At 47.4% G+C, this 27,532-nt stretch overlaps 1 protein-coding gene across 2 annotated transcripts in view; it reads right to left on the reverse strand.

Moving 5' to 3' along the window:
- GABRA3 (gamma-aminobutyric acid type A receptor subunit alpha3) overlaps positions 1-5,581 on the reverse strand; it is a 57,866-nt gene extending 52,285 nt beyond the window's left edge. The window contains exon 1 of one of the 2 annotated variants that reach the window (XM_061599098.1): positions 5,529-5,581. The gene's annotated coding sequence lies outside the window, so the exon portion shown is untranslated. Of the gene's footprint in view, positions 1-4,310; positions 4,362-5,528 lie in introns of those variants that run through there. The other variant, XM_061599099.1, reaches the window with a different exon arrangement.
- Between the last annotated feature and the right edge of the window lie 21,951 nt (positions 5,582-27,532).

The following is a 27,532-nucleotide window of genomic DNA, read 5'->3' on the forward strand; positions in this document are numbered from 1 at the left end:
ATTCCGAGGAACATTATATTGTCTGGGACTATTCTCTTTTTGGTCTATTTTATTTTGACGAATCTGCTTCTTCACGACGCCACTAACTGTTTTGATGCTGGGAACTAAATTTGTTTTGTGTTCTTGAACATAGAGAGATAAGGCAGGCTGCTCTGTTTATACTGTGATGTCATCAAGCCTGGAATATTAACCCAATTGTTGCTGAAATAAGAAGTGGTTCTTCTTTATTTTTGTTTTGTTTTGTTTTCGTGGTTTTAAAAATGGCAATCAAGAAAGTGGCTGAGAATCTGGAAGTAATTATGTTTCAGAAAATAATGGATGAGATTGAGATAACGAAACAAACCCTGCGACAGGGCAGTAAGGAGCTGAAAATTGAACTGAGCAAAATGACGCAGGAGCTTAAAGAAATAGGGGATCCTGTGAGAGAGGAGAATGAGATCAGAGATGAGAAAAGAAAAAATAAAGGGAAGATACAAGCCCTGGAGATTGGAACAAATGTGGAATTGGAAAAAGATCTGGAGTTTATGGATATTAGAAATAAAATCTACTGTTTGGAATTTAACGTTATCTCTGAAGAAATTAATGAAGATATTAGAGATAAAGTTATCAATGGCTTGGATAATCTTCTGGACTGGAATGACGTGATGGAGCTTGATATAGAGAAAATCTATGGAATTAACTGCAGCCATGTGACAATGGAAAAACTCTCAAGAGATGAGCCAGTGCATTTTGTAAAAAAGAAGAACACAGATATGACTTTACAACAATATTTCAGCAACTTATTCAGAATTGATGGCAAGAAAATATTTGGGATAGAGGAAATTCCCATCAGACTCTTATTATATGACTATGGCTATGACAGCAAGATTATTATGGAATACTGATAATGGAAGATTGGACACTGAAATTACTGGACTTAACAGGACTATTGAAGATGGAAGATGGAATTAATATGGATAATGGAATAATGGCTATTGAAATTATTGGACCTAACAGATTTTGATGAGATGGATTAATCGATATGTTTATTTGGACTATGGTTATGACAATAAGATTATTATTATTATTAACGAGATGGATTAATCGACATGTTTATTTGGAGAAAAATTGATAGATATATTTCTTAAAGAATTGAAACCTCTCTTTGACTTTTTGTGGAAAGAATAAAGTAATGTTTATGAGATTTGATGATTAATTAAGGTAACTACTGGAGGAAAGTGATTTTATAATATAATTTAAGAGACAGGATTGTTATATATTGTAGACCTACAACTGATTTGATCTGCGACAAATGGGAAGTCAACATTTTATTTTTTTGTTTAATCATTTTTGTTTTGTTTTGTTTTTTGTCTTTGAATGTTTTATGATTTTGTTTTGTATGTTTTATGAAAATTTGAATAAAAATTATTGTAAAAAAAAAAAAGAAATCTTATCATCAGATCATCCAGAAAATCTGGTCCTCACAAAAGCAGGCAAGGTGCATTGAGGCACAAAACAAATAGTAAAATCATGCCATCAGCATGGATGCCCAAATGGAGCAATTTCTCTGGCAACATATGCCTAAAGTGTGCCCAGTGTGCCAAGCAGAGGGTGAGCAACTCTAATGTCCATTAACCCAAAACAAACCAGTGTCCTTTTTTGCTCTTGGAGAGGGCATCAGTTCCCAGCCAAGTCAATGGATTAATCTCCACCGGAACCCACTGACAGCAAAACAGCAACAATGCACAGGCCCCAAAGTGCAGCCACTGCCAGGACACCTCCATGGCACTCGGGGGCAAGTACTCCATTTCAGCCCCACAACTTCTGACTCACAGCCCCCTCCACTGAAGACAAACAGCGCTGACAACCACTCATCATAAAGCTGGTGGAAGCACAATAGTCACAGCAAATGCTCATGGCTGTGGTGGACACCGGCTCACCATTTGCCCACCCCCTTCCATTTGTTGGAATGTATGAGGTTCAACTCCAACTTGATGGGTTGAGGCTGCATGGGGTTAATAAGGGTAGCTAGAGAGCTAGACCTCTTGCTGGTTGAGGCTATACCTATCCCTTTGATCTTCTGCCGTCTCTCCCCTTCCTGCTAGCCTGATAAGCAGAGGAATGTTGATCCCAGTTCCTTCCCGCCTTTCTCAGCTTTCTCTTTCTCTCGAGAGGGGAGCAGACATCTTTTCTTTGTCTCTCCTCTCAACCAGGATGAGGGCCAGCACTGGGATAAGTGCAGGCTGCTCCAGCATAGCCAGTTAGCTAGATATAGAACTCTTTCCTATCAAGCATGTACTTCCAGAATAAAGTAGTTGTTTCTTATTTTAAAGCTTAAAGTCTCTGTCTGACTAATTTGCAGGGAAGGTAGAATCTTAGCAAAGATTCACACACACACACTAAGCTCGTTCAATACTCTTTGTTCCGCAGCACTACACAACTCTGGCAACTCAATAGAATTCCAACACAATTTCCACTCTTGATGTTGTTATTCCCCACGAAGAGTGTTTAAGGAGCAAAAGGGCCTACCAAAGGATGAGCCGGGTGGGGGTTAGATACAACCTAAACTGTCCTTGATGGGGTGGGTGGGAGACATGGTCTCCAATCCCTCACCCCACCAAGCTGAGAGATCCTCTGTCAGGGCGGGGGGGGGGGAAGCGCATTCCCTGAGGCTGGGCCAGGCAGGCAGCCTCTCCCTGAGATGCTCCACAAGAAGAAGAGAAGCACCCCTCAGACTGGGACTGTCTTCCCAATTTTGCTTCTGGGGTGGCGCTTTCTCTCCTGTCCACCTTTTCCCACATATGCCCACATAAATGTTGTTCATGAGCGTTCCTCCACCGTGTCGCCTGATGCCAAGGAAAGGGGGTTTGGCCACCAGACACCGGCGGGGCGGGGGCAAAAAAGAGCGGCAGCGGCTCTAGCGAAAGAAAGGCACGGGAAGAGGGGGCGTCTTCAGCAGCTGCCTTATTTACTACACTGTCTCCGTCTGTGTGTATAATCATGCCAGGATTCAGTCTGTACGTTGAACTACTTGTTGTAAACATTTGGCAGGAACACTCCCACAGACACAACGGGGCGGGTTTTCTTGCTGGAAACCCGGCAAGACGAGGAGGGAATCAAGAGAACGGGGGGGGGGGGAGAAAGCAATAGCGAGATTGGCCCGCGAGAGAAAGATGCCCACGTCGTTGGGTGAGCGGGTGTGCCGGAGAAATGGCTGAATGGGATTAAGGCGGGCCACGGGAGCAGCCGAGAGCCAGGGAAAGGGAAGGCCAGGCCGCAGCCAGAGCAGCTTCAGCGAGGACATGCAACAGCAGCGGAAACGCAGAGCGCGCGAAGCAGCAAGCTCTCCCCCTCGCCCCCCGCAGAGAGCTGTCTAGCGGCTGAGAGGCGGACGCTGGGCCTGATCCGCTAAGGCAGGTGCCTGTTTTCTGGGCTCCTCAGTTGTATCGTAACGACAAGGTGTTTGCTTCCCTCGGCAGGGGGGAAAAGAGCCCCGTTTGGATCGAGCGTCAGGCGCTCTGGCTGGTTGGACGCGCAAGGACGGACAGCGGCAGGAAGAGAGGGACGGAAGGTGCCCTCGCACAGAACCGCAGCAGCGTCGAGCGCCCCATACCAATTGTGGGACCCTCCCTCCGACCCTTCCTCCCGTATCCCAAGGCTGATGTTACGGCCAAATGGGCCAGCTCCCGGCTGGCAACTGACTTATTTCGTCACCAAATAACCAACCTGCAGTTCCTCCCTGCCTTTTTTCGCTCTGACTCAGGCACTTTCTAAGGGCTACAAGAAGAGGCAGAAGGCCACCATTTCAAGGCCAGCAGCCCAGTCCAGTCAGGCATGCCCCCCCTCCTAGTTCTCCATCTCCTCAGATGCGTCTGGGCTCCCAATGGGCCTGCAGACGCACCCCTGCCCTTGCCCCCAACGCTGCCCGCGGGCTGTGGAGACCTTCCCAGCGCAGGAAGAGGTCCCTTCAGACATCCATCAAGCGCCGCAGGAAGCCCTCGCGTTCTCCGCAGGGCCCCAGACCCTTAACCGAGGGGAAAGGTAGGGAGCGGGAGCGCGTGGGAAAGTCCCTCTCGCGCTGCGTTTCCAGCGGGCAACTGGGGCGCGAGGGAGGCACCTTCGGCCTTCCAGCTCCCGCAGCCACCTGTGTGCAGCTCCGAGGCCGCATCCAGTGAGCGGGGCCGCTGCTGGTGCAGTCCCCCACTCCGGCAACAGTTCTGGGTGCTGAGCGCCCTTTAAAACCTCTCCGTGTTGGAGCTGCAGGTCACAGGCATCCCCACCCCGCAAGCACTCTAGCCCCTCCCCTGTCTCCAAAAGCAGCCTCCAGAGACCTGGGTGTCCTCGTCCCTTCCCCGCCCCTGCAGATCTGCTGCCTCCCTCGCCCACGCTCTCGGCCCGTCCTCCGACTAGCCTTCCTTGCCGCTTTTCACAGCTCCCGACTGCGCGCTGCCTCCCTTCTCCTAGGGCGGCAAGCCAGGGCCAGAGGAGCCGGCGACCCTCGTAGGTCTCATTCCGAATCTCAGCGTCTGCCCAGATCTCAAGGCGACGAACGTGCGGAAAACGCCGCGACGGGCGGTGGGCTCTGTGGCGTCATCCGCCTCCGCTCTGCCCTCCAGAGTCACCAGCGAGGCGTCTGCGCTTGCAGCTGGGCTGAACCAGCCACTCTCCCGCCCCCCTCCCAGTCCTTTGCAGCAGCACATTCATCAGCATTGCCGGTAGGGCTGTCCGGCTGGGGGCGCGCTCAGGCAGGAGGCCAGAAAGTCCGGGGCGGGGAGGGCTCCTTGGCAGTCCAGACAGACGCCTCACAAGCCGGGTGCTCTGGGGAATTAGGGGCCAGCAAGCCAGCCAGCCCGCTGCCGCCGACAAACCCCACCACGGGGCCTTTGGGGAAAGGACCAGCCGGGAAGGCCAATGACGCTGTCCTTGCACAGGACCTCGGACAGCGTCGCCCCCCCCCCCGTGTCCCGCTTATACTCTCGTCTTGACCCCGGAGCCCCGAGGGGTCGACACGTGTAAATAAACGTCTCTCCACAAACACATTGCGCTAAGCCTGGCAGTCCGAGGAGACAGGAACAGAAAAAGGGGCTACCGAGCGCCTTGGTTCCCGTCTGTCAGAGCGCGCGTTTTCCGAGCTGCCCCCGGGCCACTGCAACCGACAGAAGTTTTCCGGGGCGCCCACGGGAGAGGAGGAGGAGGAAGAGCCGGCCTTTGTCCCCAAACGTACCTTCGCCCCGGTTTCCAGATTGCTCTTCTTCGCAACTTAGCGGGGCATTTGCCAAGGGGGGAGGGGCTTTGCCTTTGGACTTCGGGATCGGCCAACGAGAAGGCCAGCCACTCGACCGCCTCTCCGGGCCGCCGCCGCCCCCAGCTCCCCGGGGAACCCCCGCGCCCACTTCCATGCAGGAGGGAGCTGGCGCTGAGAGCGGTGGGGCGGCGCGGCGATAGGAAGAGCCCCGACGGCCGGCTCGTCCCCGGCGACCCTCGACGCCAACCCGCCTCCCTCCCCAGGAGCAAAAATGGGGCTAGAGATGGGGCAGCCGGCCCCTTACCTCCTGCGGAGCCGCTGCGGGAGCCCGAAGCCTGCCGGGGGGCACTCGCGGCTGCCCCCGCCGCCCAGCACCTGGCGCTGCTGTCTCGGAGGGCTGGGGCAGGCGGAGGCGGAGGCGGCTAGTCCAGGGGTGGCCCGAGTCAGCGGAGGAGGCGAACGCATTTAAACCGCGGGGGTTTGGGCTACCGAGGAAGCCTGGTGGTCTCTCCGTCTGCCAGAGAGTTGCAAGACCAGCCTTCCCTCGCGACTCTCCGCTCGCTGTTACGCCGAGACTGACAGCGCGCAGAAAGGCAAGGCAAGGCAAGGCAGCCTCCTCCCTCCGCTCCCCTCCCCTCCGCTCCGCTCCCCTCCCATTCGCGGCCTGGAGGAGGTCTTAACAATCTCCCTCCCGTCTTCCCAAAAAGCAGCAAACAAAAAAGGCGCATCAATGGCGCACATCTATCTTTAAAGGGCAAAGCATCGGGTGTGTGTGTGTGTGTCTTCTCCCCTCCTCACGTTTCCGTTTACAGCACTAGAGCCAGGCAGCTATCCTAACGGCAGCGCAGGGGACGGGTCCTCCGCGGAGGAGAGAGCAGAAGGGGCGTCTGAGCACGTCAACCCGTGGGGGGGGACTTCCAACAGGCTCTTTCACTGTTTCGGAACGTCCACCAGTTCTCCCTGAAGCGCCACCCAGACCCCGCTCACGCGCTTAACCCAGTAAAGAGGCTGCCACTCACTGCCGAAAAGCGGCGGCGGGGGCACGTGTGCATCTACAGAAGCTGTAGGGAAGCTGAGGAGATAGATGGGAATGCTTACGCCTCCGTTAAAAGAGGGCCCAGATAGAGGTGGCGTGTGAACAAACGGAACAGCAACCGGCAGCGGAGGGAAAAGGTGCGGGGGTATGCAGTGAGCTGTCCCGGTGGGCAGGACCAGGTGGCTCATGGCTGCAGTCTGTGAGGACCTCAGAAGAGCCTGGCTGCTGGATCTGTCGGAATTTCTATTGAGTTGCGTAGCTGAGCGGAGAATTTTGAGCGAGCTTGTGTGTGTGTGTTTAAATCTTTGCTAAGATTCTACCTTCCCTGCAAATTAGTCAGACAGAGACTTTAAGCTTTAAAATAAGAAATAACTACTTTATTCTGGAAGTACATGCTTGATAGGAAAGAGTTCTATATCTAGCTAACTAGCTATGTTGGAGCAGTCTGCACTTGTCCCAGTGCAGCTCTCATGCTGGTTGAGAGGGAGAGACAAAGGAAAGATGTCTGCTCCCCTCTTGAGAGAGAAGAAGACCGGGAAGGTGGGAAGGAACTGGGATCAACATCCTTTGCATATCAGTCTAGCAGGAAGGGGAGAGACGGCAAGGATCAAAGGACAGGTATAGCCTAGCAACCAAGAGGTCTCCTCCCTAGCTACCCTTTTTAACCCCATGCAGCCTCAACCCACCAAGTTGGAGTTGAATCTCATACATTCCAACACCCCTTCTCAACAAGAACTTGGTTCATTCTACAAGGTGCATCTTGCCTCATAGTTTTTGGTGTCAGACTTTGCCCAATGGTTTGGTGAAATCATCAGCTGTCATCTCTTCTGTTGGACAGTAGTCATCTCTAGAAGTCCTTTCTCCCTTATGTCCTTAAGGTAGTGAAACTTCACATCAATGTGCTTCATGCGAGAATTTTGTTCTTCTGATTCTGCGAGTCTTATGTAGGCTTGATTGTCCTCAAGTATTCTGATAGGCTCTGGTTCAGATATGCCCAAGTCTCATAGAAGCTTGCGTAGCCAGAGCATTTCCTTGCATGCCTCATCAGCTGATACGTACTCAGCCTCAGTAGATGAGTGTGCTACAGTCTCTTGCTTTCGACTTGTCCAGCAGATAAGTGACTGCCCATAGTAGAACAAGTTTCCACTGGTTGACTTACGATCTTTGGTGTCTCCAGCCCAGTCAGCATCAGCATATCCTAGAAGTTTAGGATCTCGAGTAGCTGATAGCTTTAGTTTCAAGTTTACAGTGCCTTTCAGATATCTTGCCACTCTCTTGACTGTTTCCCAGTCTTTCTTGCTTGGCAAGCTGGTTTTTCTACAAAGGTATCCCACTGCTACCGCCACATCTGGTCTGGTTATTGTGCTGATGTACAGGAGTTTCCCTATAGCTTGTCTGTACCTTTCATTGTCTTCCCAGGGTTGGTGGTTCTGGTCTGGTTTCAAGTATCCTACTTCCATTGGTGTAGGTGCTGGATGTGCATCCTTCAGTCCTAGACACTCAAGTAGGTCTTGAATCTTTTGTTTCTGATTTAGAAGAAAGGATTCATCGTCCTCCCTTTCAATTAGTATTCCAAGGTAGTACGTGATGTCGCCTAGACATTTCACTTCAACTTCCTTGCTTAGATTATTTACTAACTCTTGCTTGTCTTGTGGATTCTCATAAGCCAATAGTAAATCATCTACATATATCAAAATATAAGTCCATTTGTTGTTCTTGAATCTGCTATAGAGGCACTGGTCTGCTTCACCTCTTTTATAGCCTTGTTTCAAGAGCATTTGGTTCAGTTTGTCATTCCATGCTCTTGCAGCTTGTTTCAGTCCATAGATGCTCTTTTGCAGTTTGCATACTAGGGTTTCCTTTCCTTGTATTTCAAAGCCTGGTGGTTGTTGCATGTAAATTTCCTCTTCTATTTCCCCATGCAAGAACGCTGTTTTTATATACATGTGTTCCTCCTGCATTTTCTTGTTAGCAGCAACACTTAGTAGAGTTCTGATTGTTGTTTGTTTGACTACAGGAGCAAAGGTTTCATAGTAGTCTTGTCCATACTTTTGAGAGTATCCTTTGGCCACTAGTCTTGCCTTGTATCTCTCAATGTTCCCTTCAGCATCTGGCTTTTTCTTGAATACCCACTTGCAACCTACAGCTTTCCTTCCTTGAGGAAGCTTGGTAAGTGTCCAAGTTTTGTTCTTGTGTAGAGCTTCCAGCTCTTCCTTGGCTGCCTGCCTCCACCTCTCAGCTTCAGCTTTGGGTAAGGCTTCAATATCTTTCCAGGTCTCAGGCTGTGGAAGTTCATCAGCTCTTGTAAGGTAGGACAGTCTCAGTGCAGGTACACCTCTGTAGGTGCGATTAGAGCGTCTTGCTGCCCCTTCTGGCTGTGCAGGTTCCCCTTCTTGCTCTGATTCCTCACTGTCCTCCAGTGCTGGCATGTTGCTGTAATCTGTAGTGCTGTGTGGTATTTCTACTTCATCTTCTTCACTGTTGTGGTCTTGGGATGGTGCCCCTTCTGGTTGGAATGCACCATGACCTTCATCAAAGTAGACAGCACTTTGGATTTCAATCCTTTCTGTTTTGGGATTTAGGATTCTGTATCCCTTTTGCTTTGAAGAATATCCAACGAAGATTCCTTCCTTTGTAGTGTTGTCCAATTTGGTTCTCTTCTGGTGTGGAATGTGACCATACACTTTTGATCCAAACACCTTTATATGAGCCAAACTGGGTATGCGCCCATACCATAACTCGAATGGAGTCTTGTTGCCATTCACCTTTGTTGGCAAATGATTTTGTAGATAGGTGGCAGTATACACTGCCTCTCCCCAATGCTTCTGTGGGAGATTGGCATCTTCTAGCATGGATCTCACCATCTCAATTAGGGTTCTGAATTTTCTCTCTGAGACTCCATTCTGTTCTGGGTTGTGGGGTACAGTGGTTTGATGCTCAATCCCATTTTCAAGCAGAAACTGCTGGGTAGCATGTGACATGTACTCTCCCACGTTGTCAGAACGCAGAATCTGTGGTTTTCTCTGAAATGTAGTGGTCATTTGCCCCTTCTCCTTCAACATATATATTACAGTGAATCTTGAATAATCATCAATAAAACTCAAAATATATCTGTTCCCACCATGTGAATGAATTGGCATTTCACAAATGTCGCTGTGAATCAACTCTAGAGGGCTCTTGGTCTTCCTTCATCTGTGCTTAGGAAAACTTGGTCTGCTCCCCCTTTTGTTGGCAGGGTTCAGTTTGCATGCCTCTTACTAAATTATTATTTTGAAGGGTATTTATCTTTGCAATGTCTCTATGCCCTAATCTTCTATGTCATAAATGTAAACATGACTTGTTACACCATTCTTTCACAACATTAGCTGGTAGACTTTGTTGATCAGCTTCATACATTCCCTTTCGCTTAGTAGCTGTGCATAGAATTTCACCACCTCTAGAAATTGTGCAGGAATCTTGTTCAAATAACACTGAGCACCCATTGTTTGTAGCTTCACTAACAGACACTAAGTTGTTAGAAATCCCTGGGGTCCAGAGCGCATTCCTGAGTTAAATTTTCTCAGTGCCGCTTGGAGTCTGGCAAATCAGCTTAGCATCTCCCCGCCCTCTTATGGGCTTAACTGTTCCTTCATATGGGGTTAAATCTTCAAACAAAGTCTTTTCATTTATTAGATGAGCACTGGCCCCTAAATCCACATAGAAATTTGTATCATTATAACATTTTTCAACATGGGTTACTTGAAAGCCTTTTGCATTTTTCTTTTCTGTCCCTTTAAATCCTTTATCTTGTTTTTCAAACTTCCCTTCTCTCTTGTCACATTGACTTTTAAGGTGTTTTTCCCAACTGCATAGAAAGCAAGGCTTGGCTTTAACATTTGGTGATTGCCTCCTTTGTTCCCCAAATCTGCATTTGACTGGGAGTCGGCCAGCAGCTTGGCCAATTTGTTTACTTAGGAAAGAGGAGACACTATCTTTTTCCTTAGCTGCTTTCTGAGAGAACTGCTCTCTCACTTCTGAAATAATCTCGTTTAGAGTCCTTTTCTGTTGTTGTAAAACAAGTACAAAAGTTTCCATGTACTTTGGAAGGGAGTCTAGGAATAAAGCAATCTGTACATTTTGGTCCAGCTGCGTCCCCTCCTCTTCTATCCCTTGGACTAACATCATGAATTTTGTAAGATGTTCCTCAAAAGAATTATCCCTCATTTGCAAATTAATAAGACTTCTTAACATTGCAATCAAATGCCCTTCACTTTTTGGCTGAAGGGTCGATTCCAGCGCTGACCACATCTCTCTAGCGTTTTTACATTTCATGATCAAAGCAATCTGGGAATTACTCACATATTTAGTGATAAGATCCTGTACTGTTTCATCTTTCTCCTTCCAAACTGTTTGCTCCTCCCGAGAAGCCCCTTCTGGTTCCGATCCTGTAATCACGTCCAACAGCTTCTGTTGCCTTAGGTGATCTCGTCTATGGAATTCCCATAGTTTCCACTCTCCGGGCTTGAGTTTCTCGAGTGCTAGCCGCTCCGTCACGGTAGCCATCCTGAAGTAAAAGCTTAACTCTTTTCACTGACTAAACTCCAAAGGTCTCTATTTAGCTTCCTTGATTCAAACAGAATAGCTCCTTTAATTGCTCAAATCTCCTTTTGCATGGCTGGGCCCGTAACCTGTCGGAATTTCTATTGAGTTGCGTAGCGGAGTGGAGAGTTTTGAGTGAGCTTGTGTGTGTGTGTTTGAATCTTTGCTAAGATTCTACTGTCCCTGCAAATTAGTCAGACAGAGACTTTAAGCTTTAAAATAAGAAATAACTACTTTATTCTGGAAGTACATGCTTGATAGGAAAGAATTCTATATCTAGCGAACTAGCTATGTTGGAGCAGTCTGCACTGGTCCCAGTGCAGTTCTCATGCTGGTTGAGAGGGAGAGACAAAGGAAAGATGTCTACTCACCTCTTGAGAGAGAAGAAGAAGACTGGGAAGGCAGGAAGGAACTAGGATCAACATCTTTTGCATATCAGTCTAGCAGGAAGGGGAGAGATGCAAGGATCAAAGGACAGGTATAGCCTAGCAACCAAGAGGACGTGTTATACGTCAAAGACAAATACACCTCTATGGAAATCCAAGAGAGCGAACAAAGGGGTCCGGTAGAGACCATTTGGGTAAAAATAAATGGAGAAACAAATAAAACCGACATGGTAGTAGGTGTCTACTACAGACCCCCTGGCCAAGAAGAGGTGGTAGACGAGGCCTTTCTAAGACAAATCTCTGAAATCTCAAGGAAGCAAGAAGTAGTAGTGATGGGGGACTTCAACTACCCGGATATCTGCTGGGAGACAAACTCTGCGAAGCACAAAGCCTCCAACAAATTCCTGATGGGCCTTGCTGATAATTTCCTCTTTCAAAAAGTAGAAGAAGGAACAAGGGGATCGGCAATCCTGGACCTGATCTTAACTAACATGGACGGGAATTAAAGCGGTTGGTACCTTGGGGGAAAGTGACCACGTAATGCTGAAATTCGGGATTCTGGGGAAAGCCAAAGAAGAATATAGTCAAACATGGACCTTGGATTTCAGGAAAGCCGATTTTAGTAAGCTCAGGGAAATGATGGGTAGGATCCCATGGCTAGATAGACTAAAGAAAAAAGGAGCCCAAGAAGTGTGGGAGTTCATGAAGAACGTATTACAAAAAGCGCAATCGCAAACAATTCCAAAGAGGAAGAAAAATGGAAGACATCGGAAAAAGCCTATGTGGCTACACGGAAGACTGGTGGAGGAGGTAAAAGTAAAAAAGAGCATGTATAAAGAATGGAAGGAAGGATGCATCACCAAGGAAGAGTACCGACGAGCGGCTCGGGCTTGCAGGAATAGCGTAAGGAAAGCTAAAACCCAGAATGAGCTGAGGCTGGCGAGGGAAGCGAGGAACAACAAAAAGGGGTTTTTCAGATATGTTCGAAGCAAGAGAATGACCAAGGAAACGGTGGGACTGCTGCTCAATGAGGATGGCAAAATGTTGACAGATAACGAGGAAAAAGCAGAACTGCTCAACGCCTATTTTGCCTCCGTTTTCTCCCAAAAAGGGAACGGTGTGCAACCTTGCATCGGTAGCAATCTCAGTAAGGGGTCAGGATTGCAGTTCAAGATTGATAAGGAGATAGTCAGGAAATACCTAGTTAACCTAAATGAGTTCAAATCTCCAGGGCCTGATGAACTGCATCCCAGAGTATTGAAGGAACTTGCGGATGTACTCTCAGAACCTCTTACCATCATCTTTGAGAAATCCTGGAGAACGGGAGAGGTGTCGGAGGATTGGAGACGGGCAGACGTTGTCCCGCTCTTTAAAAAGGGTAAAAAAGAAGATCCGGGGAATTACAGGCCGGTCAGTCTGACTTCAATACCGGGAAAGATATTAGAACGGATAATAAAAGAGTCCACTGGCAAATATCTAGATGACAATGCTGTGATTAGAAGGAGCCAGCATGGGTTTGTCAAGAAAAAATCCTGTCAAACTAATCTCATCTCTTTTTTTGATCGGATCACTAGCTTAGTAGATGGTGGAAATGCTGTAGATGTCATCTATCTAGATTTCAGCAAGGCGTTTGACAAAGTCCCCCACGACCTTTTGATTAGCAAACTGGTCAAATGCGGACTACATGGAAATACTGTCAGGTGGATTCACAACTGGTTGGAAAACCGTACTCAAAGAGTGGTCGTCGGTGGCTCTGCTTCGGACTGGAAGGAGGTCTCGAGTGGAGTGCCACAGGGTTCTGTCCTGGGGCCGATACTCTTCAACATTTTTATCAATGACTTAGATGATGGAGTGGAGGGAAGCCTTATGAAGTTTGCGGATGATACGAAACTGGGAGGGATAGCAAACACAATGGAAGACAGGAATAAAATCCAAAGGGACCTGGATAGACTAGAAAATTGGGCTGAAATTAATAAAATGACATTCAATAAAGACAAATGCAGGATTCTGCATTTAGGCCACAAAAACAAAATGCATGGGTACAGGATGGGAAATACCCGGCTTAGCAGTAGTGCGTGTGAGAAGGACCTTGGAATTGTAGTGGATCGCAAGTTGAACATGACCCAGCAGTGTGATGCTGCGGCAAAAAAGGTAAACGCGGTTTTGGGCTGCATAAACAGAGCTATAGTTTCCAGGTCGAGGGAAGTAATAGTCCCACTATATTCTGCATTAGTCAGGCCTCATCTGGAATACTGCGTTCAGTTCTGGGCGCCTCATTTTAAGAAAGATATAGACAAGTTAGAGCGGGTTCAGAAGAGGGCGACGAGGATGATAGCCGGTATGGAGAACAAGTCTTATGAGGAAAGGTTGAAGGAACTTGGCATGTTCAGTCTGGTGAAGAGAAGGCTGAGGGGTGACATGATTGCACTCTTTAAGTACCTGAAGGGCTGTCACATAGAGGAGGGTACAGATTTGTTCACTGCTGCCCCAGAGGGTAGGACTAGGTCTAATGGTTTTAAGTGGCAGGAGCGTAGATTCAGATTGGACATTAGAAGGAACTTCTTGACAGTAAGGGCAGTTCCGCAATGGAACCGACTGCCTAGGGAGGTGGTGGGATCCCCTTCGCTGGATGTCTTCAAGCAGAGGCTGGACAGCTATCTGCGGGAGATGCTCTAGCTGTGGATTTCCTGCTGTGAGCAGGGGGTTGGACTCGATGGCCTACAAGGCCCCTTCCAACTCTATGATTCTATGATTCTCCTCCCTAGCTACCCTTTTTAACCCCATGCAGCCTCAACCCACCAAGTTGGAGTTGAACCTCATACATTCCAACAGGATGAAGCCAAAGGGGGCCCATCTAGTCCATTGTCTTGTTCTTTGTTGGAAGTGGGGCAAGAGCAACCCCTTTGTTCTTTTGTTTATGTTCCAGAAGGGAGTTAGAGTTAGGGTCCTCCAGATGTCTAGGCTTGATTACCTTTACCTGGGATGCTCTGACTGACTTCCTTCCATCGTTAGACTGATATGCTTAGGGAAGCTTATCTGTCCCTCCTCCTTCTGCCCTTTCCTCTCTTCTTTCTTCCAGGACACTTTTGTCTCTGCTCTCTCTCCAAGCCATGAGGGCCACTCCCAAACCTGGGTGTTGCGCCTCCAACTTAGTTAGTTAGTTAGTTAGTTAGAACTAGATATGCCTATCCTCTCTACTATGTATTTCTATAAATTAAGTAGCTTTTCTTATTTTACTGAGTCTTAAGTCTCAGTGATCTCAATGCAGGGTAAAAGCCTGCACACAGTGGCACACACGCATCTCAGACCGTTGACAATCTCTGCTAATATCTATACAAATTTACATAACAGTTCTCACAGTGGCTGATCAGATACCCCAAAGGGAAGCCCACTGTTAGAAGTGTGACAAAGCAACCCCATTTGGTCCTCTGCATGGTGAGAGAGAGAGAGAGAGAGAGAGTCCCCTGGCTGGCTGGGCTGCCACTGACCTGGCTCATTTCTTCTGTCCGTCTTCTTTCCGTGTAAACTGATGTGTCTCCCGGAGCTCTTCACACCTCCGACTCCCCTTCCTGTTCCTCTCTTCTCTGCTGGCCACCTGAGGAGAAGGAGCCCCTCTCTCTCTGCCTCCTCTCCTCCAGCATGAGGACAATGCCCAGGCATGGTCACTGCAGCCTCCCACTTGGCTAGCCAGGCAGAAGTGGCACCTTTCCTCCAGTGGGCATTTCTATTAATAAAGTGGTCTTTTCTTATATGGAAACAAGTCCAAGTCCGAGCGATTTAAAGCAAGAAAAAAGCTGGCTTTCTCTCGGGTAGAATGCACAGAGCGCTCTGCAAGCGACAGTAAGCTCAATGTTGGAATATGTGGTTCAACTCCAATTTGTGGGTTGAGGCTGCATGGGGTTAAAAAGGGTAGCTGGAGAGGAGACCTCCTGATTGCTAGGCTAACACCTATCCTTTGATCTCCTGCTGTATCTCCCTTCCTGCACTGATATGCATAGGATGTTGACCACATCTCCTTCCCTCCTTCCTTTCTTCTTCTTTTCTCTTGAGAGGGAGAGCAGACATAATCTCTGTCTCTCCGTCTCCTCGCAGCGTGATGGCAAACACTAGGCTTAGTGTTTGCATCTCCAACTTAGCTAGTTAGCTAGATGTAGAACTCTTTCCTATCATGTATGTATTTCCAGAATAAAGTAGTTATTTCTTATTTTAAAGCTTAAAGTCTCTGTCTGACTAATTTGCAGGGAAGGTGTAATCTTTAGCAAAGATTCAAACACACATAAAGGCTCACTCAGTCTCTCCATTCCCAATTTCGCCACCCTGTGACACTCAATGCTGCTAATCTACTGAAACTCTCATTGGCATGCCAGCCACTGGAAAAGCCAACATCCACAAGTAGGAGGTCCTGAGGGCAACAGCATTACTCTCCTCCAAGAACTGGCCTGGGGCAGGGGCACAGCAGCCATTGGGAAGGCTGGACTGGCAGGAGCCGGGTGGCTGTGCGGGTGGAGAGGCTTGCTCAGGGCCCAGCATCAAGAGTCTGGAAAGGAGGCTGCCAATATCATAATGCCATTATACAAATATCTGGTGCAGCCACATCTGGAATACTGTGTGCAGTTCTAGTTGCCTTACCTAAAAAATGATATGATCCAACTGAAATAGGTTCAGAAAAGGTCAATCAAAATAATCAAAGACATGGAGCTGTTTCCTCATATTTCCCTATGGGGAAAGATTACAGTGTTTGGGGCTTTTCAGTTTTGAAAAATGCAAGAGAAAGGGTAAAAAAATAAGTAGGGTATAAAATTCATAATTCAAACACTTGTTGGAATTGTGGCAAGATCAACTCCCATTTGGTTCTCTTGGCATACCCGAGGGGAGATCAACAGCCTAGCCAGCTGGAGGAACCTCTCTCTCTTTACCCGACACTCCTCTACCTGCCTTCCTGCCTTCCATTGTAAATGGATCCTCTTGTTGCTGTGTGTTTGTGTGCTTAATTTTGTTTAAAGCAGCACAACAGCAAGCAGAGAGTAACAGCAGATGCTGAAATGCGAGTGTGCCAGCGTGTGTGTGTGTTAACCTAAGAAAGCAGGCTTTTACCCTGCATCAGCATCACTGAGGCTGGAGACTTAGTAAAATAAGAAAAGCTACTTTATTTATAGAAATACATAGTAGATAGAAAGGCAAACCTAGTTCTAACTAAATAACTAAGTTGGAGCTGTAACACCCAGGTGTAGGAGTTAGCCCCATGGCTTGGAGAGAGAGCAGAGACAAAAGGAATGTCTCCTCTCTCCTGGACAGTTGGAGAAGAAGGAAGAGAGAGTGCAGAAGGAGGAGGGGCAGGTAAGCTTCCCTAAAGACATCACAGTCTAGAGACAGAAGGAAGTCAGTCAGAGCATCACAGGTAAAGGTAAACAAGCCTCTCCATCTGGAGGACCCTAGCTCTATCTCCCTTCTGGTGCACAAACAAAAGAACAAAACAGGAGTTGCTCTTGCCCCACTTCCAACACCTCTCAGGGAGCTGTCCTCACCCCAAAGCTCTTCTTCCTCCTTCTCCATCCAGCCTAGGGAGAGGCGGCATCTTGGTCTTTGCTCCTCTCCTCTAGCATGGGGTGAATGACCAAGCCTGGCCATCGCGTCTGCAATTTAGTTAGTTAGTTAGCTAGAACTAGTTATGTCTTTCCTATCAACTATGAAAATGGAAATGGAGTGCCTTCAAGTCGATTCTGACTTATGGCAACCCTATGAATAGGTTTTTCACGGCAAGCGGTATTCATTGCCTTCCTCTGACGCTGAGAGGCAGTGACTGGCCCAAGGTCACCCAGTGAGCTTCATGGCTGTGTGGGGATTCGAACCCTGGTCTCCCAGGTCGTAGTCCAACACTCTAACTACTATGCCATACTGGCTCTGTCCTATCAACTATGTAGTTCTATAAATAAAGTAGCTTTTCTTATTTTAAAGTCTCAGCGATTTGAATGCAGGGTAAAAGCCTGTTCCTTTCAGGTAAATCAAACAGCACACATAGCTTAACTCTGCTGCATCTTAGTTAAATTCTCTGCTAACGCAAAACAAAACCCAGTGGAGTCATCCAATCAAATTGAATGGTAGGAGATCCAGGACAGACAAAAGGAAGTACTTCTTCACACACAGGACATAAATGAACGATGCAATTTGCTCCCACAAGATGTAGAGACTGCCACCAATTTGGATAGCTTTAACAGTGGTTTAGACAAATCCACAGAGGAGGACAAGGCTGCCAGTGGCAAGTAGCCATGGTGGAAGGGTATACAACCTCCAGTATATCTGGATATCAGCCACTGGGGAACAGCAGCAGGAGAGGACCATTGCGCTCATGGCCTGCACTTGGGCTTCCCCCACTATGCATATGGAGAGTAACTCAGCGGTCTCAGCTGTGTGTGTGCCAGTGTGTGTATTTACCTAAGTGGCAGGCTTTTACTTTGCATTTGGATCACTGAGACTTAAGACTTAGTAAAATAAGAAAAGCTACTTAATTTATAGAAATACATAGTAGATATCAAAGGCATAACCTAGTTCTAACTAACTAACTAAGTCGGAGGCGCAACACCCAGACTTGCGTATTGCCCTCATTGCTCAGGAGAGAGAACAAAGACAGAGATGTCTCTTCTGATTGAAGAAGAAGACAAAGGAAGGAGGGGCATATAAGCTTCCCTGAGCATATCAGTTTACAATGGAAGGAAGTTAGATAGAGAACAGCACAGGTAAAGGCAGGCAAGCCGAGCCAGCTGGAGGACCCTCACTCTATCTTTCTTCTGGAATACACACAAAAGAACCCAAAGAGGAGTTGCTCTTCCCCACTTCCAACACGCATTGGAGCATGTGGTTGGTCAGGATAAGAACAGCAGACTGGACTAGATGGGCCTTTGATCTGACTCAGCTGCAGGAATTGTGGTGCTGATAAGAGAAGCCTCAGAACTAATCACAGGTAGAGCTTGGCAACAGACACCACAATGCTCTTTGGCGGCAATGTTTACATGGGGGGTAAGCGGGCTCCATCAATTTCAGCCTCATTTAACGCCAAACAGTGGAATTGCTAGGCAAAGGCTGTGGTATACAAAAGAAGAACAGGAGCGGAAAGAGAATCACAAAGCCCTAAAGGCCACTGCTGCTCACAGGGGCTGCAGCAGCACCAAGGAGACCTTGATATGCACTACGGCTCTGCTGTAAATGCTCTTTCCTGGGAGCAAATTCCATTAAATTCAGCAGAATTCAATGGAAACTGAAATAAGGCAAGCTACGAAAGAAGTTGTACAATACTTTGCTATAAAGAGCAACCACTGAAAATATCTTCACTATGTCAGGCACAAAAGACTGGACAGAGACAAAAAGCTCTCTGGACAAACAAGGAATGAGATCTCCTCTTCCTTCTCCTTCTCTTCCTTCTGGGAAACTGCAGGAGGCAGCCCCTCTCCTCAGCCGTCTTCACCACAGAGAGGCACACCTCAGTCACTTTCATGAGGCTTTCCCGCACGAGAAGAACCAAGGAAAAGAGATGGCAAAGAAGGGAGTGGTTTGAAGGCATCAACAAACTAAACAGAATTGGATGCCTGCATCACTGGCATTCAGCCAAGAGCTGAGCCCTTGAAGAACTCTAATGTGAAATCACACAGTCTTAAAAAATATCTAGTGCAACATTAAGATCACTCTCCATCTTGGGTGCCTGGAAGATGGTCAGTCTTCCCAGGGCATTTGGTGTGATGACAGTATCTGGCATAACCACCCAGAGTGTGTGTGGTGGAGAAGGGGACACTCAGAGACACGATAGGCCATGGAGGAGAGCAGCAACTCGTGCTCAGGGATTGCTCTGGAGCACCAAGCTAGATGAGTGCCCTTTTGCTGAGGCTGTTCCCTTCCCTGGCCACCTGCTGTGAACGGTGTCTCTTAGAAGGAATGGATTCCCGTGACCATCTAGTGGACCTCCCCCCCCCCCAGTTGCCAGGCTGAGAGTGAACAGAAATAGCAACTTCTCTACATGATGATGAAAAAGAGGGTAGGATTGGTTTAGGGATTCCAAATTGTTAAATGGGCCTCAGTCACCAGCTCCAGATCCCATTTGTTTGTCTATCTGTCTGTCTCTGTCCGTCATCCATTGTCCATTTGGTTGGTTAGAAGTACATTCTGCTCCACCCCTTGTGAGAAGATATTTGGAGCTTGGGGCATGGAATGTCTTCCATTCCTGACTGAGAGTGCAAAAAACAGCAGAAGTGCAAGCCAACCAGCACTCCTCTTCTCCTGGCTGGTGTAGGAATCTTAGGATGCTAGCTCATGCACACCCCTCTCTTGACTGAATGTACCATTTGCCACACATGTTCCCTAAATGCACTCCTGCTGACTGCCCTGAAAGGCTGTCCAATCGACTGCAAAATAATTGAATTTCCTTGGCAGATGGAAAGTACAGGAAACTGTTGACAAAATCTGTCCCAGTCCCAAAGGGCCAGCAGTTCAGAGGCAGGGATCAAGCTCTCCCTTGGGACCAGAGAAATATCCTACCATGGTTAAGCATAACACTGGCAACCCCTTTAAGGCAGAAGAGCCCTTGAGACCAGCTACGCCAAGTGAAGGTCTCCACAGGATGGTCTCCTGGGGCTATGAGACATTGAGCAGGGCCTGCCTCATGGCTCACCTGTGTGAGGGCAGTTTTTCATTTTTGCTAAAGCTTTTTTCTTGAAAGGAAAATTGCAGGACTCACAAATTGGACTCTCCTCCCTTGCAGCATGAAACAGCACCTGCCCCTAATCCCACAGAGCTGATGAAGGCAGGAGGTAAGCAGAACTCAGCCTCAAAGCTGTACCTAAATTGAGGCTGAAATGAATTGTGGGGAATCTCAAGGAAATTCTCTCATTTGAATTAGCTTGCAGAAATTCCAGTGTATTTTCCCAGGACCAGAAGTGCACTCACTGGGCAAATGATACATTTGTCCTAGGCGTCAGCCCAGTGAGGAACAGAGTCACTCCTCCCTTCCTTGCCTGCCTTTGTTCTCAGAGGCCTGTGTGTATCAAAGCAGGGGCAGCTGGGGAGCCTATTCCCTCGCAGGGAGTAGGGACCATAAAAAGCAACCACATACAAATGTCTTCAACGTACTTTCAAGAGCTCCTCAATCTAAATTTTTGTCCCTTTGGTGAATTGGACTGAATGAAGTCTATGCCTCACATCACTGAGGAGTCACTGTGGGGGAGGAGGTAAAGGATTCCTTCCTGCAGTTGGTTATCATTCTTATCTAATGTATCTGTCTATATGGTATTTACATTGGCAGCCCAATAACATAGTTATTATGTATATATTTATTTTAATTGTATTTTATATATTTTAATTTATTTTAATGTTTTTGTGATCTTTATTGTGTCTGATTTTATTGTAAGCCCCCCTGAGTACCCTATTATAGAGTAGAAGGGTGGGATAGAAATATTTTAAATAAATAATAAATAATGTCTAAATAGTTCACTGGATGGCTCACAAAAATAAAATGATAAAGTGCAATATTAAAAATATTATTAAGACAATTGCAGAATAAAAATGTTCAGTGGAGAGACAGACCTAAAACCAAATTCATGCCAAGAAGTGCCTCCCACACCACACTTAGCCTGTCCAGAAGGATATGTTGGTTGATATCCAAAACTGCTCAAAAGAATCAACAGGGTCACATCCTGCCCTTTCAGTAGAGGTCATCCCACAAGCTGACCAAGGCCATTTCTGTCCCAAAATCAGATATTGATTGAAAAGGATCTGGATTCTACAAAATCAGTTTGATCCAAGAGTGACTGGAGTTGACTGGCCAACACTCTCTCACCCACCCTGTTCAAGAAGGGAATGTCAGCCACTGGGCTGTAGCTGTTGAAATTTTCCAGGGCCAGCCTAAGTTTCTTCAGAAGTGGTCAAATTATTCCTTTTCTCTGTTGAAGGCCTCATCTTCAATACCGCATCCAGTTCTGGACACTGCACTTTAAAAAGGATGCAGACAAACTGGAATGGGTTCAGAGGAGGACAATGAGGATGATCAGGGGACTGGAAATAAAGTCTGAGGAGAGACTGAAAGAACTGGGCATGTTTCGCCTTGAGAAGAGAATGAGGGGAGGTATGATTGTTCGGTATTATAAAAAATACACACAGAAATAGGAACTAATTTGGTTGATCCTATGTCTTAGCAGAGTTGTAAAAATACAAGCAGCAGAATGAGAATGTAAACCAGCCCACCTTTCTCTATATAAATAACAACAGACACAATCCTTTACGTAAAAGAAAAGAATATTTACTTACGACCTTTCATATGTTTAGAAGAACATAGGCTCTAGCTTGGAAGAAAGAAAAATAGGAATCTCAGTCCATCTTAGTCTTTGTATTGATGCACTCAGCAGAGAGCATCTTGCCATGCGGCCTCTCTCAAAGGTAGGAAGATCAGCAATAGAGGATATTCAAAAATCGCCCAGGACAAAGGAGGAAGAAGTCAGGTAACTAAACCCCGTCCATTAGGAAGTTACATCATGGTAAACAGGTACATGGGATATTTCCCAAATATCCCTTAAAGTGACCATGCAATATTTGCCTATTCCAACAATGATAACACTCTTCAAGTACTTGAATGGTTGTCACACAGAGAAGGGCCAGGTTCTCTTCTCGATTGTCCCAGAGTGCAGGATACGGAATAATAAGCTTAAGCTGCAGGAAGCCAGTTTTCAACTGAACATCAGGAAAAACGTCCTAACTGTTAGAGTGATACAACAATGGAACCAAAGACCTAGAGAGGTAGTGGGCTCTCCAACACTGGAGGCATTCAAGAGGCAGCTGGACAGCTGCCTGTCGGGGATGCTTTAACTTGGATTACTGCACTGAGCAGGGGGTTGGACTCAATGGCCTTATAGGCCCCTTCCAATTCTACTATGCTATGATGGCGTAGGAAAAGCTACTCCAATTTGGGTGATGTGTACATGCCTGAAGGGAGACAGAGATGTTTGCTATACTGGCCAATAGACCAGAGTTGAGCTTAGTGTAGCTTGCTTAGCGCTCAGTGCAGCATGAATGCGATTTTACCTGAGAGAAAGCAAGCTTTTCCCTTGCTTTAAATCACTCAGACTTGGACTTGGTTTCAAAATAAGAAAAGACTATTAAGTAGGGACAGGCCACCCTGGGCCCCTACTGAGGGATATAAATCTAATACGTAAATTAATAATAAATAAATTAATAGAAATACATATTGGATAGGCAAGAGGCTACTTCTATCTAGCTAACTAAATTGGAGGCTGCAGTGGCCATGCCTGGACATTGCCCCTCATGCTAGAGGAGAGGAGACTAAGACAAGATGGCTCCTTCATCTCTGGTGATCAGCAGAGAACAGAAAACAGGAAGGTGAGTCAGAGGTGATAATACCTCCCTGGAAGCATCAGTTTACATGGAAGGAAAATATATAGAAAAAGATGAGCACAGTGGCAGCCTAGCCAGCCAAGAGGATCATCTCTCTATCTCTCTCCCCATGCAAAGAGAAACAAATGAAAGTTGTTCTTGTCATACTTCTAACAAGAGAGAGGGTCCTCCAAGGTGGCTAGGCTGTCCACTTTTGCCTGGGCTCCTCTACCTGTCTCCCTCCTTCGTAAACTGATACCCTTGGGGAAGCTGACCACTCCTTCCACACTCTCCTCCCTCCTCCACCTCCTCCTCCTGCTCCGACCAGCCGAGGGAGAGGCAGCATCTTGGTCTCTGCTCCTCTCCTCCAGCATGGGGACAATGGCCTCCAGCTTAGCTAGCTAGAACTAGTTATGCCTTTCCTACCAACTATGGATTTCAATAAATGAAGGAGCTTTTCTTATTGCATACCAAGCCTGAAGTCTCAGTGACGTAAAGCAGGGAGCCAGCCTGCTCCTTTTGGGTAAATCACACTCGCTCTTCCAATCCCCCTGTGTTGGCTGCTGTATGCCAGCTGATCTCTGTTAACAAATATTCAACATTCTTAAAGAAGATGGAACCACCCTCTCTCTAAGAGAGGCATTTACAAGCTCCTGGACATCTCTTCCCTGCTAGTTGTAGTGAGCCATGATGGGAAGCAGATTGAGCATCTTGCCCAAATCCTCAGGTACCAATAGCAGAGAAAAGGCACCACCTGCCAACAAAACTGGACTGTGCCTTTGTGCCTTTCTCTCCCTAGAGACAGAGAGAAGACAAATGCCCAAGCCAGTAGGTGATGTAAGTTTGCTGCCCCCAGCTCGCCTTGTCCCAGGAGTCTGCCTTACTTCTGTGACCTTCCTTATCTCTCCTCCCTCTTGGGGACAATCGGCTGGGTCGTGGTCACATCTCCTTCTCCTGAGTGGGTGGAGCAGCTCCCCATAACTCTCCCCTGATGCCCCCACTGCCAGCTGCCACTGGGGTCAAGGCTAATGCTCCACATACATGGAAAAGCTAAATCTTAGGCTTGTAAATGTGAAAGCCGCCCTCTTAAGTAATGTCAGTGCTCCAGAATGCTACGTGACCCTTCCCAGTGGCATCCATGATGGGGGGGGCAGGACTTGCTTGTGGCCACATCACCCAGAGCAGAGCCTTCTTTGTGGTGGTTCTGCCATCGTAAAAGAGGGTCATAGCAGCAGCTGGGCTGGCACTGGGACTTCTGCAGAAAAGAGCAAAATCACCCTCAACACAGCAGGTGCCTCTTGCCTTTCTGTCACTGACACCTTTTTAGGCAAATAGGTCCCAAATATAACACTCGGGCTCGACTTGTTTTCACTACTTTTTCTTAATTAAGCAGCAGTCAGTCACTAATTAACAGATTGTTTTAAAAATAACCTCTGAGAACATACCTAAGCACTGGGAATGTGGGTCATCTCAGAAGCTTGTACTCCGGCAGAGCTCAGGAGGGGACATCTCTGACTCTTGACTGCCATGAGCCCTTTGGCAGGGATGCTGTGAAGGTGGTCCAGGCTCCCTCAGAAGACATCTGTTGTGGAAATTGTATATGCAGAGATCCTCAGAGTCTGAGCTGCGTGGGTGCCAGTGGGTGCGTTTACCTAAGTGGCAGGCTTTTACCCTGCATTAGGATCACTGAGACTTAAGACTTAGTAAAATAAGAAACGCTACTTTATTTATAGAAATACATAGCAGATAGGAAAGGCATACCTAGTTCTAACTAAGTTGGAGGCACAATACCCAGACGTGGGTCTGGCCCTCGTGGCTCAGGAGAAAAAGCAAAGACAAAGATGTCTCCTCTCTCCTCGGACAGTGAAAGAAGACAACAAAGGAAGGAGGGGCAGCTCAGCTTTCCTGAGCATATCAGTTTACAATGGAAGGAAGTCAGGCAGAGAAGAGCACAGGTAAAGGTAGGCAAGCCTAGCCAGCTGGAGGACCCTCACTCTATCTTCCTTCTGGAATGCACACAAAAGAACCCGAACAGGAGTTGCTCTTGCCCCACTTCCAATAACATCATCAGGAATGTAGTTGTCCAGGGTCATGGGGGGGTGTCTTTACTCCCCCTTACTCTTTTGGGAGCAGAACCCCAGCAGGGTCCCTAGGTACAAGCCAATCAGCATGAAAGGGGAGCATGTTAGCCATGGAGTCTTTTCACTTGGCTAAAAACATGCTTGCTATTCCTTTTGTGCTGTTTGGAGCCAATCAAAGTAAAAGTAAAAGGAGGTGAGTCAGTCACTGAGCTACCCGGTCACTTCGCTCAGCATCTAAGGCCCTCCTCCGGGTACCAACCCATCGAGAAGCCCGGAGGACAGTTACTCGATCTAGGGCCTTTTCTGTAGTGGCCCCCGAACTGTGGAACAGCCTCCCCGAAGAAATACGCCTGGCGCCTACGCTTCTATCTTTTCGGCACCAGGTTAAGACCTGGCTATGCTCCCAGGCATTTTAAGCGTTAATGTTATAATTTAAATTTTTTATTTTTTATTTTTTTCTTTAGTTGCTGCTTGTGTTTATTGTTTGTTGTCTGATTTTATTGTTGATATTTTGTATTTTAACCTTTTTGTACACCGCCCAGAGAGCCACTCGCTATGGGCGGTCTATAAATGAAACAAATAAATAAAATAATACATGCATCCACCTTTCATGCTGATTGGCTTCTAAGGTAAATGAGAAGTGAGGTTCATGGCAAAGTACCTTGACCTCCCAAATGCTAGTCCTATACTTGGCTTCAGAATTCTTAAAATCAAAAGGTTTCTTGCAACATTTAGCCTCCAGAGAGGGGAGAGTTGGAAGGCATCTAAGCACACAGCAGTTTTCTTCTGGTTCTGTAATTCTGTAATTACAGAAGAGACAGTACATCCTGGGGATATGTCTGTGATGGGCTGGGGTGTGACTGTCATCAGTTTGCCACTACATGACTAGATATCACAGAAGCCTCAGTCAACAGCTGTCCCCTTGCTTGAGACACTGTTTTCCCCTCAGCAGGGTTTGGTTGGTGGGGGAGGGAGAGTTTGCTGGGCAAGATCTCTTTGTGGGGTCTTTCTTTGAGCTCTGATTCTAGCACCAGCGGAAGCCCGGCAGACCCCCATGGCCTTCCCAGCACTTTGTTCCACTGTATGTCCCACCTGTGCCCCCTGGCCAAGGGTGGACCAGTGAAGGTGGCAGGTGTGAAATGCCCCTTAGGAGTGGAGTGGCCTCCTTCCTGGCAGCCCGATGCTGGATCTAAGCCACTCACTCCGTGTTCCTTGGTGTGCCTTCATATTTGTACAGAGTTCTTTTGGAAACAACTGGAACCACTTCATCTTTCACCTCACCCTGATAAATTTCTTCACATGGTTGTGCATGTGGGCAAAGCACTGCGTGGATAAAGGCTACTGGGAAGAATGGAGATCAGGTAACCGACAGTCATTTCCAGGATGGGCGCTGCAGTTTTTTCCAACAACCACACTTACCATCAAGGAGCAAGCATTTCCACCTGCCTTGCCCCATCCCTCTGCCTGGGCCTTATCAGGAGGAGCTGCAGGCTGAGTCGTGCTGCTGCAGGGATGAGACTGTGCTGGGACCATCAAGGGGCAAGCATTTCCACCTGCCTTGCCCACCCCTCTGCCTGGGCCTTATCAGGAGGAGCTGCAGGCTGAGTTGTGCTGCTGCAGGGAAGAGACTGTGCTGGGACCATCAAGGGGCAAGCATTTCCACCTGCCTTGCCCCCCACCCCTGCTCTTAGTGACATTTGTTTGGGGACTGTCCTTTACCAGGAAGATGAATGCTTTTGGTTTGCTGTTCCTGTTTTTTTAGCTTTTCCGTTATTGTTAGTTTTTATTGTTAGTCTCTTAATGTTTTGATGTTTGCATGTTCTGCTTTGTACGTCGCTTAGAGTGGCTGACAATTCAGCCAGATAAGCAACTAATAAGTCAAATAAATAAATAAAAATAAAATTACAAAGGTGGCTGGTAGTCCTTGCATGTATAGCCCAGTTCACATTATCCTTAATCCACATGGTTGTCTTAGCATTTGTGATCCTATGATGGAATTTAGCACTTGGTGGTCCAGCTCCGATGTCTGTGTTAGTGTTTTTCATGTTGCTGTTTGGTCCCCCATTTTGTTTAGCTTTTCTGGTGGAATGAATGAAATGAAATTGCTGAAGGGTGCACTGCAGGTACAGCTTACACATTTCAAAGCTTTGGGTCAAGTCTGAGAGTTGCCATTTCTATTGTGGCAAAACCTCTGACTGACCATTACTCTCACATACTGGCCAGCCCCATGGACACTTGAAAAACAGTATGGTTGTGAGGCAATAAGACCAGAGGCCAATGGTTCTGGGGGGTGATTTTTCTTTCCAGCAAGTACAGGAAATCATTCAACCGATGAAGGAGCCAGCGACTTTTGGGACCCGGGTGTTTTATGGCGACATATTTAATAAAGATGCAGAGGCACAGCCTGACTCTGAAAGAGCTACGAGGCTGCAGCTGTGTGCAGTGAGCGCAGCTCCACACTTCTGAAGGGAAAACAGCTGGAGGGCTAGCCTGGGACGCACTTCTTTGAGTGACAGACAAAAGCTGAGCCAGCTTCAGGCAGGATTCCAGAGCAGTGGGGCTTTGAAGGAAGCCCCACTTCAACGTGAATGCAGGAAGAGACTTGGAGTTTCAATGGTGGGTGGGAGGCTTTTGCTTAGTGGAGGATGGTTCCTGCAGTGCAATCCCTGTATATCCTACTCTGGCACTTCCTTTGAGATTCTGCCATTTATCCAGCCTCATTGCATTTTCCCTTGCCTCTGATGGGGTCTGGGAAGGCCTCTGACATACCTTCTGACTCCGTGAGTGTTGCCCCTTCCCACCACAAAAGAGCTACCTCAGCTCAGAGCTCAGTCCCCCCCTCTCTCTCACACACAGAGCC

The sequence above is a fragment of the Rhineura floridana genome, chromosome 16 (genome assembly GCF_030035675.1).
Source record: "Rhineura floridana isolate rRhiFlo1 chromosome 16, rRhiFlo1.hap2, whole genome shotgun sequence".
Taxonomy (NCBI): Eukaryota; Metazoa; Chordata; class Lepidosauria; order Squamata; family Rhineuridae; genus Rhineura; species Rhineura floridana.